We start from the raw sequence: 17,393 nt of genomic DNA on the forward strand, positions 1-17,393 counted from the left end.
AAATGGGTTCTTTTGCAAGAAGACTGAAACCCCAAAAAAGAACCAAATAGAAACTTTGGCGATAAAGAACACACTGAAAAAGTGGAGAAATGAAATAGCAAGCTTAGGAAATTGAGTTAGCCAAATAAAGGAAAGGATCAGTGATATCGAAGACAGAAATCTAGAAATAAATCAGAAGGAAGAAAAGGGAAACCAAAGAATGAAAAAGAATGAAAGAGAAATTGAAGAACTAGTTGGTACCATCAAGAGAGAAAAGATAAGAATAATGGGCGTTCTCAAAGTGGAGGAAAAGGAGCAAGAATTAGAAAGTATTTCCAGACAAATAGTTGATGAGAATTTCCCAAATCTAAGGAATAAGCTGAACCTTGGAATTCAAGAGTTCAAGAGAACATTCAATTATGTCATCCCAAAAAGGCCTCTGCCAAGACACATTGTATTAAAATTATCAAAAACAAACAAACAAACAAACAAAAACAATGACAAAGAAAGAATTCTAAAGGCAGCCAGGGAAAAGATGGTAACATATAAAGGAAAACCCATTAGATTATCATCAGACTTCTCAGCAAAAAACTTTCAAGCCAGAAAAAAGTGGAATCAAATATTCAAATTAGTAAATGAAAGGAACTACCAGCTAAAAATAATATATCCAGCTAAGCTCTCCTTTAGCTATGAAGTAGAAATAAAGTCATTTCCAGTCATACAAAAATTAAGAGATTCTCCACTATGAGGCCTGTATTACAGGAAATATTGAAAGGGGTCAGCTCACCTAAAATGAAATGACAAAAAAAAACAAAACAAAACGTAATTAGGAGTAAGGTGACTAGCAGGCTGATAAAAGCAGAGGAGTGCAACACTTACTAAGAACAGGGCATTAAAAGAATAAAAAATAAGAGGAGATTTACTATAGCAAGACAGTAATGAACGTCCAACATACATAGAGAAAAATTGAGACAACAAGGACAGAAAAGGGGAGGATTCAAAGATCTACATTCACAAAGGGGAATTGAGATCAGGCATGAGCAGAGGAAAATGGATGACTGTATGTGTGTGTGTGTGTGTGTGTGTGTGTGTGTGTGTGTGTGTGTGTGTGTGTGTAAATAAAACTATACATATTTGTAATGGTAAACACATGCCAAAGATTCAGAACTAAAGTATATAACATAAAAAAGGAGGACCAGAGGGAAAACACACAAAGCCAACCAAAATAAAGAAAACAGAAATACAAGGACAAGGGAGCAATGGAAACAACGAGCTACCAGAAAGCAAAAGATAAAAGGCTATAAGACCTTACATTTCAATAATCACCTAAAATGTAAATGGACGGAATTCACCAATAAGAAGGCACGGAGGTGCAGAATGGATCAAAAAACAAAACCCAACCATATGCTGCCTATGAGAGACACATCTCAGCTCCAAAGACAAATATAGATTTAAAGTGAAAGAGTGGAAAATGATATTTCAAGCAAATTGCATTCGGAGAAAAGTGAGAGTAGTGGTGCTAATACTGGACAAAATAGATTTGAAAATAAAAAATATCTAGAAAGATTCTGAGGGATACTTCATAATCATTAAGGGAATCATGCACCCAGAAAACATAACACATTAATATCTATGTTCCCAATCAAGGAGCACAGAAATATATAAAGTAATTACTAACAGGATTAAAGGGAGAAACAACCAAAACACTATAATAGTAGGGGACCTAAATACTCCACTGTCAGATATGGACAAATCATTCAAACAGAAATTCAATAAGGAAATAACATCCTAAAATGATACATTAGACCAACTGTGTATAATTGAAATTTACAGAGCATTTCATCCCAAAACAGCTATTTATACATTCTTCTATTTGCACGTGAAACATTCTCAAGGATTGACCACATACTGGGACATGGAGATAGCCTCAACAAATATAAGAGGGTTGACATCATACCAAACATATTCTCTGATCATAATGCTTTAAAACTAGAGATCAACTGTAAAAAGAAAGCAGGAAGAACCACAAATACATGGAGATTAAACAACATACTACTGAAGAATAACTGGTGCAGAGAATAAATAAAGAGATCAAGAGATACATAGAAATGAATGATAATGATAGTACAACATATCAAAACTTTTGAGACACGGCAAAAGTGGTCATAAGATGAAAGTTCACATCATTATAGGACTACTTCCAAAAAAAATAATGAGCCCAAATAAACAACCTAACACTTCATCTTAAGAAACTAGAAAAGGAAGAACGAATGAAGCCTAAAATCAGCAGAAGGAAATAAATAATAAAAATTAGAGCAGAAATAAATAAAATTGAAATAAAAAATAGAAAAAAAATAAATGCGACAAAGATCTGATTCTTTGAGAAGGTTAATAAAATTGGCAAACCCCTGGCTACACTCACTAAATAAACAAAAAAAAACAAACAAATAAATAAGAGAGAGAGAACACAAATAAACAAAATCAGGGATGAAAAAGGGGAAATTATGACAGACATAGCAGAATACAAAGGATCATACAAGAATACTATGAAAAAGTATATAGCCCTATATTTAATAACCTAGAAGAAATGGACCAGTACTTAGAAAAATATAATTTTCCTACACTGAATCAAGAAGAACTGAAAAATCTAAATAGACTGATTAGCAGTATGGAAATTAAAAATCACCAAAAACCTACCAAAAAGTCAAAGTCCAGGACCAGATGGCTTTAACAGTGAGTTCTACCAAACATTCAAAGAAGATTTAGTACCTACTCTCCTCAAACTACTCCAAAATATAGAAAAGGAGGCAATATTTTCAAACACATTTTATGAGGCTTCTATTATCCTGGAACCAAAACCTGGTAAAGATAACACACAAAAAAGAAAACTACAGACTAGTATCTCTCATGAACACAGATGCAAAGATCCTAAATAAGATACTAGTGAACCAAATACAGCAACATATTAAAAAGATTATACGCCATGATCGAGTGGGCTTCATCTCAGGGGCACAGGGATGGTTCAACATATGCAGATCAATTAATGTGATACACCACTTAAATAATTAAAATATAACAATCATATGATCTTATCAACAGATGCAGAAAAAGCCTTTGACAAATACAGCACCCATTTATGATCAAAACACTTAACAAATTCAGTATAGAAGGAAAGTACCTTAACATGATAAAGGTCATATATGACAAATCCTTGACTAACATTATACTTAATGGTGAAAAACTAAAAAACTTTTCCCTAACATTGAGAACAAGACAAAGCTGTCCACTATTATTCAATATAATATTGGAGGTCCTAGTGAGTGTCATCAGGCAAGAGAAATGTATAAAAGCCATCCAAATAGGAAACAAAGAAGTCAAACTATCACTCTTTGTGGATGACATGATTCTCTATATAGAAAACCATAAAGAATCCACAAGAACACTACTAGAAACAATAAGCAAATATGGTAAAGTCTCTGGATACAAAATTATTGTTCAAAAATCCATGGTGTTCCTGTACTCTAACAATGAAGTGTTAGAAATAGAATTGGAAAAATAATTCCTTTTTTCAACTGCAACAAAAAGAATAAAATATCTAGGAATAAATCTAATGAAACATGTGAAGGACCTATAGAATAAAAACTATAAGACTCTATTTAAAAATATAGAAGATACAAAGAAAAGGAAAGGTACTCCGTGTTCTTGGATTAGAAGAATCAACATAAAATGATCTTAATATCTACAGCATTATACAGATTTAATGAAATCCTCATCAAAATTCCATTGAGATTTTTTACATAATATAACAAAACATAATTAGATTTGCATGGAAGCACAAAAGACCCAGAATTGCCAAAGACATCCTGAGAAAAAAGAACGAGGCTGGAAGCATCACTCTGCCTGATTTCAAATTATACTACGAAGCAACAATAATCAAAATGGCATGATATTGACAGCAAAACAGACATACGGATCAGTGGAACAGAATCGAGAATCCAGATGTAAGCCCACCCATACTGATATGGACAAATAATTTTCAACAAAAAAAGCCAAAAGCATACAGTGGAGAAAGGAAAGCCTTTTCAATAAATGGTGCTGAGAAAACCAGATAGCCGCCTGCAAAAGAATAAAATTAGACTGTTGTCTATCACCACATACTGTAATGAACTCTAAATGCATTAAGAACCTGAATGTAATACCTGAAACAATAAAATGCATAGAAGAAAACATTGGAATTAAACTCAAGAACCTTGGACTTAAAGAGGCAAAGCTCTGGATCAAAATATTAGTCTTTCAAATTAGGGTGATAACTGAATTTTGTATACTTCAAAAATTTAAAAATATCTTAGTGAAAATGTGCCCTTTGTCTTGAATTTAAGGTGCATTCCAAATCTGTTTAAGCATAGTTTACTTAAAGCTCCTACCTGATCCAAAATGTGTTCTAGAGAATGAGGCAAGGAAAGATATCATGATTGTACCTACCACTATTAAAGACCCAAAAAAGGGAGAAAGGAAATCTTCAAAGATATTGCCCAGGAACAAAATTCACCAGTTCTCTGTCAATCTGTTGAGCCTGGTAATTGTTCCCAAAGGACCTTGCCAGAGGCATCTAAAAAACACAGTAAAAAAAAAATAAAGTCAATGCTAGACTTAAGGTAGGGATTAAGAAACATTTTAATTCTTTACCAGCCCTAATTCCAACTTGAATTGGTATAAAATACTCCACAGTTTTTGCCTTATTCTCACCTACCATAAATAATGTTGTGTTGAGGTCTAGGGCCTAAAACTACTTCTGCCACTGCCCAGTCAATGTCAGAGTTGAATAAGACAATCATTTGCTAATAAATTATTTAAACTGAGATAGTTTACTTAAAATTAGAAGCTTGTATGTAATAGCTTTGGTTTTTACTCAGCAATGTAATGAAATAGTTCAAATCTAAAGAGAGGTTTGGAGAAACAAATGCAGTCAGAATAAAATGAAACGGAGTGGTGTGTGTGTGTGTGTGTGTGTGTGTGTGTGTCTGCACACGTGTGTGTGCACACACACGCAGCTTAGGTTCATCGCAACCTGTGTCATTGATTGTATTTTAGACCTCTTAGTTGCAGGGACCTCTGGGAATGAATAAGCAGATTATTCTAAAATGACTGCCATAAGTATGAAGAGGTAGGGGAAGAAATATGTGTTTGAGAGGCTAGAGGAGATTTAAGAATTATTAGAATCACTGTAAAAACATAAGTATTTAGAAAAGGCATTCCTAATAATATACCTAACATAAATCAATTGCAAACTATTTTTTTTCTTGTTCTGGCTATGAAAATATAACAAAGCAATAGAATTGATATTTAAGGTGACCTACAATGTGCCGTATTTTCATCATTAGCTAGTATAGAAAAGTTGTGAAAATTCACATGTCTTAATACTCACAGTAATTAAAGTTAAATATTTAATGAATGTCATGTAACATTCTTTGTGTTAGGTGCTAAGGATGTGAAAAAATATGACATGGCTGGTGCTATCTTCACTTCTTTACCTCTCATTAATTTCTCAGCCCATCTTAATCTGGTTTCTTCTGTCACTATAATATTTTATTATTCATCCATCCAATAACAAATTTTTTGAATACCATCCAGTGCCAAGTACTAAGAGTTTACTTTCTAACTAACACATGATTGATCAAAATTAACTATATTTAGAGATACAAATATATGTTTAATTTTTAAGGTAAAATACATTTTAATTCTAAAGTCACTGTTGTTTTAATTCATTTCTAGTCATAATAATCAATTTTTAAACTTTAGATACCATTAAAAGAAATGAGACTGCTTTTGTCTGTTTATTAAAGAGAGGCATGGGTTTTAAATAAGCTTAAGAAAGGTGTCATTAAAGTGGATTATTGAGTCTCTGTTTCTAATCTGGAAATTTCCTTAGGAGTAAAATCTCATTCTATCCATTCTTCTAGGCATGTGTCTAAAGAAAATGGAGATTTGTAGTAGTTTACGTGGATCACTGTAGCAAGAAACAGGCTTATCTGAAAAAAAATTAGGTCGAGGCTTTTTTTAAGCATCTTTTTCAAAGGAAAGCAAACTAAAATTTAGGAAAGCCTTTAAACTGTCACATACACTTCAATTATCTTTGGTATAATATTTTTATCTTGGAACAAATAAATTAACTTTTCTGAATTGCTATTATCATAATCGACAGTTTTATTCTTTATCCTTACAAAACCTAACTCTCTGTCTTTGGGGCCTCAGTTTCTTTATGTGTAAACTCAGGTCATTGGACTATGATTTCCATGGACCCTTCCAGTCTTAAAAGTTTTGTGGGTTTTTTAAATTATCTGTATCGCCTATATAATTAGAAATGGTCCTGGATATATCTATGCCTCACTGGTTGAAGAAACCATAAAATTACTCTAGACTGTAAATCAGTGCAAAATTAGGCAGTGCAGGCAAGGCTCACAAGACAGGTATTTCAGAGTATAGTATTTTATGTAATGATTAGTACCTTATGATGGAATGTGTAACCACCTCTAACAGTTTAAAAGAAATACAAGGAGCTACTATGTTGGCTTTTCATTTTCTTGTCAACTGAGGGTTCTTGAATCCCTAGAACACATTCAAATAAACTTGAATAAGTTGTCACAGCAAGGGTGCCCCAGACTTGGATTTCACAGCCCAGAAAATACTCCATATACAAAAAAAATAAGAGAAACTGACATACGGTTGTATTTTGCCAAGTACATTAAAGCGAATCTACTATTATTATTTTTTTACATTTTTTCTTTTATTATCATTTAAAACTTATATAATGTACAAAAATATCCTATATTACATGTGTTATTTATAAATTTTACTTGCATAAGGAACATTTATGAATATACTTCTCAATTTAAGAACTAGAATAAAAACTGTCAGTTCTTATTTTCTTTGCTCTACCATTTCCATCTCCCTGTCACCTATATCACTCTGTGCCACAAAGGCAATCACTATTCTTCAATTTATATTTTTCATTACATCGCTTTGTAAAATATAATTTTATCATAAATGTGTATGTCTAAATATATTGATTAGCTTATTATTGAACCATGTAAAAATGTATCATACTCTATGTAATGCATTGGTACATGTTTTTTTGCCAAACATTATGTTTTCAAGTTATACTTCTTGTAGGTTGTTGTGATTCATACATTTTCATTGTTGTATTAATATGCCACAATTTTATTTATCTGTTTGCAATGTTTCTGCTTTTATGTCATTAAGAACTTCACTCTTACACACATTTTTAACAAAGTAATCTGATTTTTTAAAGTTTTTGTTAAAATGTAGCATATATATATATATTAGTTTCAAGTGTACAACTATAATAAAACTTCAGAAAAATATATTTACAATTTTAAAAATATTTTTATTAAAATATAACTATCACAATATAATATTAGCTTCAGGTGTAAATCATAGTTATTCACACACTTATATACCTAAAGAAGTGATCACTGTAGTATGTTGAGCAATCATTTGATACCATATCATGGTATTACCACATTACTGACTATATTCCCTATGTTGTATATCACATCTCCATGACTTATTTGTTTTATACCTGAAAATTTGAATCTCTTATTCCTCTTCACCTTCCCCCTCCTTTTTTTTGATTTTTCAATTACAGTTGACATTCAATATTATTTTATATTAGTTTTGGGTATACAGCATAGTGGTTAGACATTTACATAACTTATGAAGTAATACCCCTGACTAGTCTAGTACTCACCCAGTACCATAACTAATATACATAGTTATTACCATATTATTGATTATATTCCCTGTGTTTTACTTTACATCCCCATGAGCATTTATACTTCCTAATCCCTTTACCTTTTTCATCCCTCCCATCTGGCAGCCATCAGCTGTTTTTCATTATATACCCAGAAGTAGAATTGCTGAATCATAGGGTAATTCTGCTTTTAACTTTTTTTTTTTTGAGGAACCACAATTGGTTATAGTCCTGTGGGACCTGCAAGAATAAGACCAGCTGGCCACTAGAGTTAGACAATGTAGAAGTGTCCATTGGTAATAGCTGCAAAAATCAGGGTATCAGAGAAGGTTATAAATGCCTTTCTGTGAGATAACGGTGACTTGAAGTCAAGTTGAGGGAGGGTAGAAAGATTATATCCTTGGGCCTATCTTCCTTGAGAATCTCTTTAGCTACTATAAAGTGTGCCAAAGCAGAAGTCTACTTCTCAAAACAAAGGTCCATACAAGCAAATAGGCCACTTTCTCAAAGAGAATGGAGGTGTTTTAGTTTGTTATCTGTACAGTGCCCTGGGAGTGGTAGGCTGCCAAGAACTATCTTCCCAGTTGTTATAATTCCATAGGACCCAGAAATGTAAAGCCCCCTGGCCTCTAGAGCCAGGTGATCAAGGGCCATCCCCTGAGTGGCAGCCACAAAAAATGGGTCACCAGATGTAAACACCAGGGCACTAGATATGTATAGAAGCTCCACTCTGGAGATACTGGTGCTCCGGAGTGTGGCATAGGAAGAGTACAAAATAGTACCTAGTGGCTGCAGCAAAGTAGAAGGGAATTGCAAAAATTGTACCTGCCAAAAAAAATTAAAAAGAAAAGAAAAAGAGAAGGAAAAAGAAGAAAAAGAGGGAAAAAAGAAAATAAAAATTTAAAAAGTATAAAGAAAAAAATGGTACCTTCTGGCTTTAACAAGGCAGAAGGAGACTAGAAAGATGGTGCCCACCAGGCTTCATCCTAGGAGAATATCCCAGGAGTCCTCTTCCCCTCAGATCAATACTTTAAAATTAGCAAATGAGTCTCTTTCACATAAAGTCTAGGCAGAGCTGCTTCTGTGCTGGGCCCTGGGGCAGATAAGTCTGCACATAGGCCCTTTAAGAGACAATCTTCAATTTACCACAGCCCTGTGAGTCTCCTGAGTGTGACTCACTGGTCTTCAAAGCTAGATTTTTTTGTGGGGGGCATGTCTCTGAGGTGCTGGTCTTAAAAGTTGGGGTGCCTGAAGCAGTGAACAAATCCTTCAGTCCTCAGAAAGCTCTGGGTTTTGATTTCCCTCATAATGGTAGTTTGCCCTGCTGGGTGTGGAATTATGGTGACATTGTATCACAGCCTTTTCTATTTTTTCAGTGTGATTTCTCCTTATTTGCCTGATGTGAAGGGATCACTATACCAGTTTTATGTTTTTTTTCTAGAGGAAATTATTCCATATGTAACTGTAGATTCATTATGTCCATGGGAGGCAGTGAGTTCAAGATCTTTCTACATCACCATCTTAAACTGAAACCTCAAGATATTTTTTTAATTTCAGGTTTAATTTCTTTTTTGACCCATTGGTTGTTTAAGACTATGTTATCTAATTTTCATTTTTTGAATTTTCTAGTTGTGCTTTAGCTATATTTAAATTAATTTCATTGTAATCGTAAAAGATAATCTTATATGATATTAATCATTTAAAATTTATGAAGACTTGTTTTGTGTTTTAACACATGGTCTATCCTAGAGAATGTTTCCTATACCTTAGAAATATGTATGTTCTGTGGTTGTTCAGTGGACTCTTCTGTATGTCTGTTTAATTGGCTTATAGTGTTAAGGTCTTCTGCTTCCTTATTTATCTTCTATATGGTTATTATAGTACTCAAGTATGTAGTTATTATTGTAAAGGTGACTATTTCTCTCTTTGATCATGTCAATGGTTACTTTACACATTATGGAGTTCTAATGCTTGTTTTATGCATGTTTATAATTGATATATCTTTTTTTACTAATATTTTTTCTTTTTCAATTATAGTTGGCACACAATATAACATTAGTTTAAGGTTTATGACAAAGTGCTTAGACATTTATATAATTTATGAAGTGATCACCTCAATATTTCTAGTAACCATCTAACTAAACATAGTTATTACAATATTATTGACTATATTTCTTATGCTATACTTTACATCCCCATGACTAATTTGTAACTATCAATTTGTATTTCTTAATTCATTCTCTTTTTTCACCCTCCCACCCCCTTCCTATCTGGCTACCTCAAAATGTGCATCTATAAGTTTATGTTTTGTTTATTTTGTTCCTTAGATTCCACATGTAAGTAAAATCATATGGTATTTATCTTTCTAGTTCTGACTTATTCCACTCAGCACATTATCCTTTAAGACCATTTATTTGTATTGTTCCAGATGGCAGATTTTCCCTTTCCTTTCCTTTCCTTCCGGGAAGTGGAAGGGGAAGGGAATGGAAGGGCAGGGAAGGGAAGGGAAGGGACAGGGAAGGGAAGGAGGGAAGGGAAGGGAAGGGAAGGGACAGGGAAGGGAAGGGAAGGGGAAGGGAGGAAGGGGAAGGGAAGGGAGGAGGAAGGGAAGGGAAGGGAAGTGGAAGGAAGGGAAGGGCAGTGGAAGTGAAGGTTAGGAGGTCATTTGCAGGTAATGGAGGGAGCCCTTGAGCTCTCTCTCGCGATTTCTTATTTTTTTTTGTCTTTCTTCTTTCTGTCTTTCTGGTCTTGTTTCTTTCTTTCTTCTTTTTTCTTTCTTTCTTTCTTTCTTTCTTTCTTTCTTTCTTTCTTTCTTTCTCTTTCTCTTTTTCTTTTTCCTTCTTTCTCTTTTTCTTCCTTTCCTTTCCTTTCCTTCCTTCATTTTTATGGCTGAGTAATATTCCATTGTTTATGCATATGACCTCATCCATTGATAGAAACCCAGGTTACCTTCACATTCTGGCTAATGTAAATAATGCTGCAATGAACAACATATGGATGCACATATCCCTTCAAAGTAGTATTTTGTGTTTCTTCACATAAACACTCAGAAGTGGGATTACTGAGTCTCTTTTCATCTCTTGTTATAGCCTTTGTTTTAAAGTCTGTGTTTCCTGATATAAGTATTTCTACCTCAGCTTTCTTGTTTGTTTCCACTTTTATGAAATATATTTTTCCATACATTTGCCTTTAGTCTGTGTGTCTTTCAATCTGAATTAAATCTCTTGTAAGCAGCATATGTAAGGGTATTATTTTCTTATCCCTATCTTTTGATTAGAGCATTTAATTCTTTTTCATTTGAAGAAGTCTTGATATGTAGTTATTGCCATTTTATTATTCATATTTTGAATACATATTTTTTTTTCTTTTTCATAAAAAAAGTACCTTCAACATTTTCTCTAATACTGGCTTGGTGGTAATGAACTCCTTTATCCTTTCCTTGTTTGGGAAGCTGTCATTTGATTCTAAATGATATCTTTTCTGGGTAATCTTCATTGTAGATCCTTGCTTTTCATCACTTTGAATACTTTGTGCCAATTCCTTTGACCTGCAAATTTTATGTTGAAAAAACAGCTTGACAGTGTTATGAGAGCTTTTCTCTAATTGCTTTTCTCTTGCTGCTTTTAAGATTCTCTTTTTGACATGAACCTTTAGCATTTTAATGATGATGTGTCTTGGTGTGGGCCTTTTTGGGTTCATCTTTTTTGGGACTCTCATATTTTCCTGGGGTTTTATGTTTATTTCCTTCACCATGGTGGGAAATGTTTCAGTCATTATTTCTTCAAATAGGTTTTCAATTCCTTGCTTTCTCTCTTCTCCTTTTGGTACCACTGTGGTGCAAATATTGGTACACTTGTTGTACCAATACCTCTTTCCTAGAGGCCCCTTAAATTCTCACTTCTTATTTATTGTTCCTGTTCTGATTGGTTGTTTTCTGCTACATCATCTTCTTAATTGCTAATTCAATTCTCCACTTCATCTAATCTGTTGATTCTCCTTAATGTATTCTTCATTTCAGTTACTGTATTTTTCATTCTGGTTCTTTTTTATGTTTTCTCTTTGTTAAAGTATTCACTGAATTCATCTACTCTTCTAAGTTCATTAAACATCTTTATAACCAGTGTTTTGAACCCTGCATCTGGTAGATTGCTTGTCTCCATTTTGTTTAGTTCTACTTTCAGAGCTTTGTTCTTTTTTTTTGCATTTGAATCTTGTTTGTCTCATTTTGGCTGCTTCCCTGTGTTTCTTTCTATGTATTAGGTAAGGCTGCTAAATCTACCAGTCTTGGTAAAGTGACCTTATGTAGTAGGTGTCCTGTGGGGCCCAGTGGGACAGTCTTACATAGGCACCTGAGCCAGGCGCACAAGGTGTGTCCCTTATACGGGTTGTGTGTGTCCTCTTGTTGTTGTTGAGCCTTGTCTGCTGTTTGCATGTCAGTGGGAGGGACTGATCCTTGGGCTGATTGGTTTGGGGCTTGGCTGGTAAGAGGCTAATCCTAAAGAATAAGATTTGTTTTAGAAGGGCTCTGGTGCCTGTCCAGTCTGACTTTCAAGTAAGCCCTTCTTAGTTGCAGCTCTTGGTGGTTCTTCAGCACTGGTTCTGGTTGAAGCAGATCGCTGAGCATGCTGGCACTTCCAGGGCCACCTGGAAAAAATATCGAGCAATCTGCAGATGACTGCCACCTTTACTGGGCTAAAAGGTACCTCAAGACATCAAGCCAGGAAGAAAGGCCAGCTGCCACTAGTGCCAGTCTTGGGGTTGCTCAGCAAGAGGTACAGGGCATGCCAAGACCAAAGGCTGCTTCTTTAGGTTTTGTGAGCCTTTGAGAGATTTTAGGAAAGTCCACAGCATGAGCCAAGACAGGCTATTTATATGGACAAAAAACACTGGAGGCAGCTTGGTAGGTCTGCAATTTGTTAGTGGTGGGGTCTCAGGGCAGGTTGGTATGGTCACTACTTGTTTCCATATGTCACAAAAGTGAGGGCTCAATAAAGGACAATAGATACTGCCAGTACTTATGTTTGGGTGAAAGCTGTGTCCCGGCCCTTGCCCAAAGCCAGGAAGTTCAGTACATTCCCATAAATCCCTGATGCTCCTCAAGCAGTTGCTCCTGTGCTGGGGCTCAGAATGAGTGAATCCATCAACAAGTCCACACACAGACCCTTTAGGAGGAACATTTGTGACTCCTGCAGCCCTCTGTCTCATTCGGCCACAATCTCTGCTGATTTTCACAGCCAATGGTGGGGGGACTTCCTTTCTGGCACTGAAACCTGGGGCTGCAGAGCTCAGTGTGGAGCCAGGACTCCTCATTCTTCTGTATGGACCTCTGCATCTAAGATAATCATCCCATTTCTCAATCCCCAGATGCATTTGTGGGATCATCCCTCTTCTCATCTCTGCCCTTCCTACCAGTCTTGAGGAGGCCTCTTAATGTATGTCCTCAGTTGTAAGACTTCTGTTCAGCCAGACCTCGGACAACTTTCAATGATAGTTGTCCTGCAGTTTCATTGCAATTTTGATGTGGTCATGAGAGGTGAGCACAGCATCTACCTTCTATGCCATCTTGACCGGAAATCTATAATTAACATATCTTAGTGAATTGACACTTTTGTCATCATATAGTCTTTGTCTCATAAGTTTTTCACTTAAAGTCTATTTTGACCGATATTATTATAGTCATGCCAATCATCTTTTGATTATTCTTTGGATGGAATAACATTTTCCATCTCATCACCATTAATTTATGTATCGCATTAGACCTAAATTGAGAAAACAAATATTTGGATCATTTTTATGATCATTTTTATTTTTTTCCATTTAGTCAATCCATACCTTTTGATTGGAGAATTCGATCCATATATATTTAATTACTCATAGGGAAGGACTTACGTTTGCCATTTTGTTCTCTACATTTTAGTATAACTTATAGATTTGTACCTCATTTACTACATCACCTCCTTCTTTGTATTTAGTTGATTTTGATGCAGTAACACATTTTAAAAATCTTTTAAAATTTCCTTTTGTGTACATTTTATAGATTTTTAGGGTTATGATGGGAATTACATATATCATCTTAATTATGTAACAATTCATTTTTATTGACATCAATTTAACTTAAATCGATGTTAAAAATGTAAAGGCTTGAAAACATTTGCATGATTGAACTTGCTCTCTTGTGACTTTTTCTTTATCATGAGGAAAACATTCTCTAATTAACCTGGTCTTCTGATCCAAGATAGATGAGAAAAACCTCCTCTGATAATGATTCACAAACTTGCAATGAGACACAAAGCCACACAACTGCTATCAGCCGAGATAAGCTGAACCTGAGCTAACATGCAGATAAGTAAACCATAAAAATTCATTGTTATTTTAAGCCACTGCATTTTTGGTGGCTTACGACACAGGAAGAGCTAACTAAAAAGAGCCGAAATAATATATGCATACTGATTTCACTCTCCCTTCTCCCTCTGATCTGCTGGTTCTCCCCACTGGCTAAACCCAATAGAAAGCCGAGGGTAAGGATGAATGTCAACGTATCCCATATAGGTAGGTCTGCTGGGGAAAACTTCAGGGGGGAATAAAGATAGAAATTGGATTTTGAGGAGCAAATTGAAGATGTACAACACATGTTAAGGTAGCCGTGAGTAGTTCTGCATGACTTGAGTTTCAGTTGCAGAGAGGACAGTAGATGAGGACAAGTTGGTCATCTGGAGCCAGACTGTGAAAGCCTTTATGGTATGTTAAAGGCTTTACCCTTCAAGTGATACCCGTCACCACTAAAAGTCTGTAAACCCACAGAGACTTTAAAGATGATACAGAGAATTGAATCATTTTGATGGAAACAAAGAAATTAGGTATATTACTTTCTTTGGCCAGGCTAATCCAGATGACTCTCTGAAAGGCCCCTGGCATCTTGAGCTTTAGATTTAATTTTTTAATTCCCTCTTTTGTATCCCAGGTTCTCTGTATGAATTTCCTTAGTATAGGAAAAACATGCACTTCTTCACTTTTACCCTTGGCTACTCCATAGGTAAAAGGTGTCAGACCTTCTGATTACTCCTACAAACTCCATTTTGTGTTGCTTTTTATAATGTTTGCTCATAATAAAATGACAAAAGAAACCAACCCTCCCGCATTTCAGTCATTTTTACCATTTTCTTTTTGAAGAGTTCCTTTTTTATAACACTCGTATTCTGACAGTCCTGTAGTGGCCAGAGGAGAAGGACTTCTCTCCTATGAAATTCATAGTTTCTAAAACATGTACAGGAGATTCCAAGACAGTCAGATAAAACATGTTCCTTGGAGCTCTTTCAGCCAGTTATGAAATGAAGAAGTATGAAAGTATCATGGTGAAAAGAAAGCAGAAAAAGGAAATGAGGACCCAATCCAATGTGCACACAAGATCCCAGCTCTTTCCCTTGTTTTTAATAAATGTTCCCCCTTCATATGCTCCCAGAGCACTCAGAGGCTTCATATGTACTATTCTGACACACTACAGGTCTGTCCTACAGCACATTCTACAGTTTTCTCTCATATCCACTCCTGATAAAAATCATCCATTTTAGGTTTATCTTCCTCAGGGTTCTTGTTTTTCCTAGAGGAATAGTAGCAGCTAATGGGTTAATCAGATAAATATATCTACTCAATGCATATGGACCACATAACAATGCCCTGAAATTATTTTTTATCTAAAGAAAGCCTCTAATGTCAGATATGTGTGGTGGGCTAATAAAGAATTATTGTTGAGTAGATAAACTGTTCAAGTGGCAAGGTCAAATAACAGTAGGTGTCTATAGAATCTCTTTTAAGAAAGATGGATATATTAGCACTGAAGCAGTTATTTATCCCCATATTAACTGGCTAATGTTGGTTGGCAGTGGTGGGGTGGGAAGGTTTTACTCCATAAAATCAGGGACCCAACCTGATGAAGTCTTTGCCATCATATAGTTGCACTATCTGGAACATGTCACTTCAAGGCTATAGAGAGAGAGAGCAGAATGGAGTAAGTACACTGATTCTTAGCTGATTCAGCCCAGAAGTAAAAGATATCAACTGTAGCCAGAGTCAGTTGTCCAGAATTACACTCACAGCCAACCTAATAACAAGGGAGGTTGAGAAATGTAAGACAATATATTGAATATTTAGTGAACACTAATATCTCTGTCATCGTCGGTCTAGTTAACTATAGGCCTTTTGTTTTGCTGAATAGTATTTGCAAGTTTGGAATTAGACATGAATTATTGGATATGGTAGAGGAGAGGTTAAGAGGTGTTGACAGTTGTCTTCCTTACTCTTCCCCCATGCAGAGCTCAATATCACCATTAAATACATTGAAACACAGAGAGTGTAGTTTTGCAAGGCTGACATATTAATCTTGGCTAGTCACCTACATATTTTGTCATAGACTTGGTCATCTCTGTCAGTAAGAAAGCACACAGTCTTTTTTCCTAGAAGTAGAGTTTAAGGTATCTTAGAGCATAAGTCCCTAAATCCCAGGCTGTAGACCAGTACCAGTCCATGGCCTGTTAGGAACATGGCTGCAGGACAGGAGGTGAGCTATGGGCTGGTGAGCAAAGCTTCACCCATATTTGCTGCCGCTCCCCAGCACTAGCATCGCTGCCTCAGCTTCACCTCAGATCATCATGCATTAGATTCTCATATAAGTACTGGTCCCTGGTGCCAAAAAGTTTGAGGACTGATGTCTTAGAGGAATGAGTTCTGAGCATGACCTTTAAATCAGGGATCTTCAAAGTGGGAATATGTATACCCAATAAGAATGGTCCTTTTGGGTATGGGAATAAAATATTAGAATTTTTATATGTATTTATTTTTATCCAAAATAATAAAATAAGCTTTACTTATATTTAATGTAAGAATTAGCACTGTTATATGTGCTATACATAAATACAATCCAACAAAGTTACATGTACAAATGTTTTTACCAGAAAAATGATCAAAAATTTTCGAAGACTTCTGATTTGATCTAACCTTTTGGAAAATCACTTCCTAAAGTGTCTTCTTCACTATACTACTGCTCCTCTCCCCTTTATTAAAGTGCTCCGAAGATCCGAAGAGGCACCTGTAGCAAGGGAATTTTGCAAAAGTGATCAGGCAAGAAGTATTACTTTCAGGTGTCAGTCTAGGACATTGATATTTGTTAGTATACTTCAACTTGAAAAAATAGTTTTTCTACAAATTTTGGCCCTACATCTTTTTTATCCCATTGTATTTTCTAAATGCACTAGGGAAATGTGGATAGCTGAATTAGAACAACCCCTAGGACTCATCTCTCCACCTTTGCCACATTCCACAGAGAATGACTCGTACTTTATACTCTCTTATCTCTGGTCTGGAAGTTTTACAAATACAGGAAACCAAAGAATTTCAGAGTTGTGAAATTAACATTGTGACATTAAAAATTAACTAGTTCTACCCAACATGCCTTAAATAAGGAAACCTGAGGTCTAGGAGAGAAAATAATATTTGTAACAAAATTATTTTTGGTATAATTGATCATATTCTTGTTTAAAATCTTTCCCTAAACTTTAAAGTGATCACCTCATAAACATTTGGTCAATAAATGTTTATTCAATGCATACTTACCCTCAGCCTCACACTACTCCCAATACTGAGGTTACAG

Source organism: Rousettus aegyptiacus, unplaced genomic scaffold (genome assembly GCF_014176215.1).
Source record: "Rousettus aegyptiacus isolate mRouAeg1 unplaced genomic scaffold, mRouAeg1.p scaffold_m13_p_9, whole genome shotgun sequence".
Taxonomy (NCBI): Eukaryota; Metazoa; Chordata; class Mammalia; order Chiroptera; family Pteropodidae; genus Rousettus; species Rousettus aegyptiacus.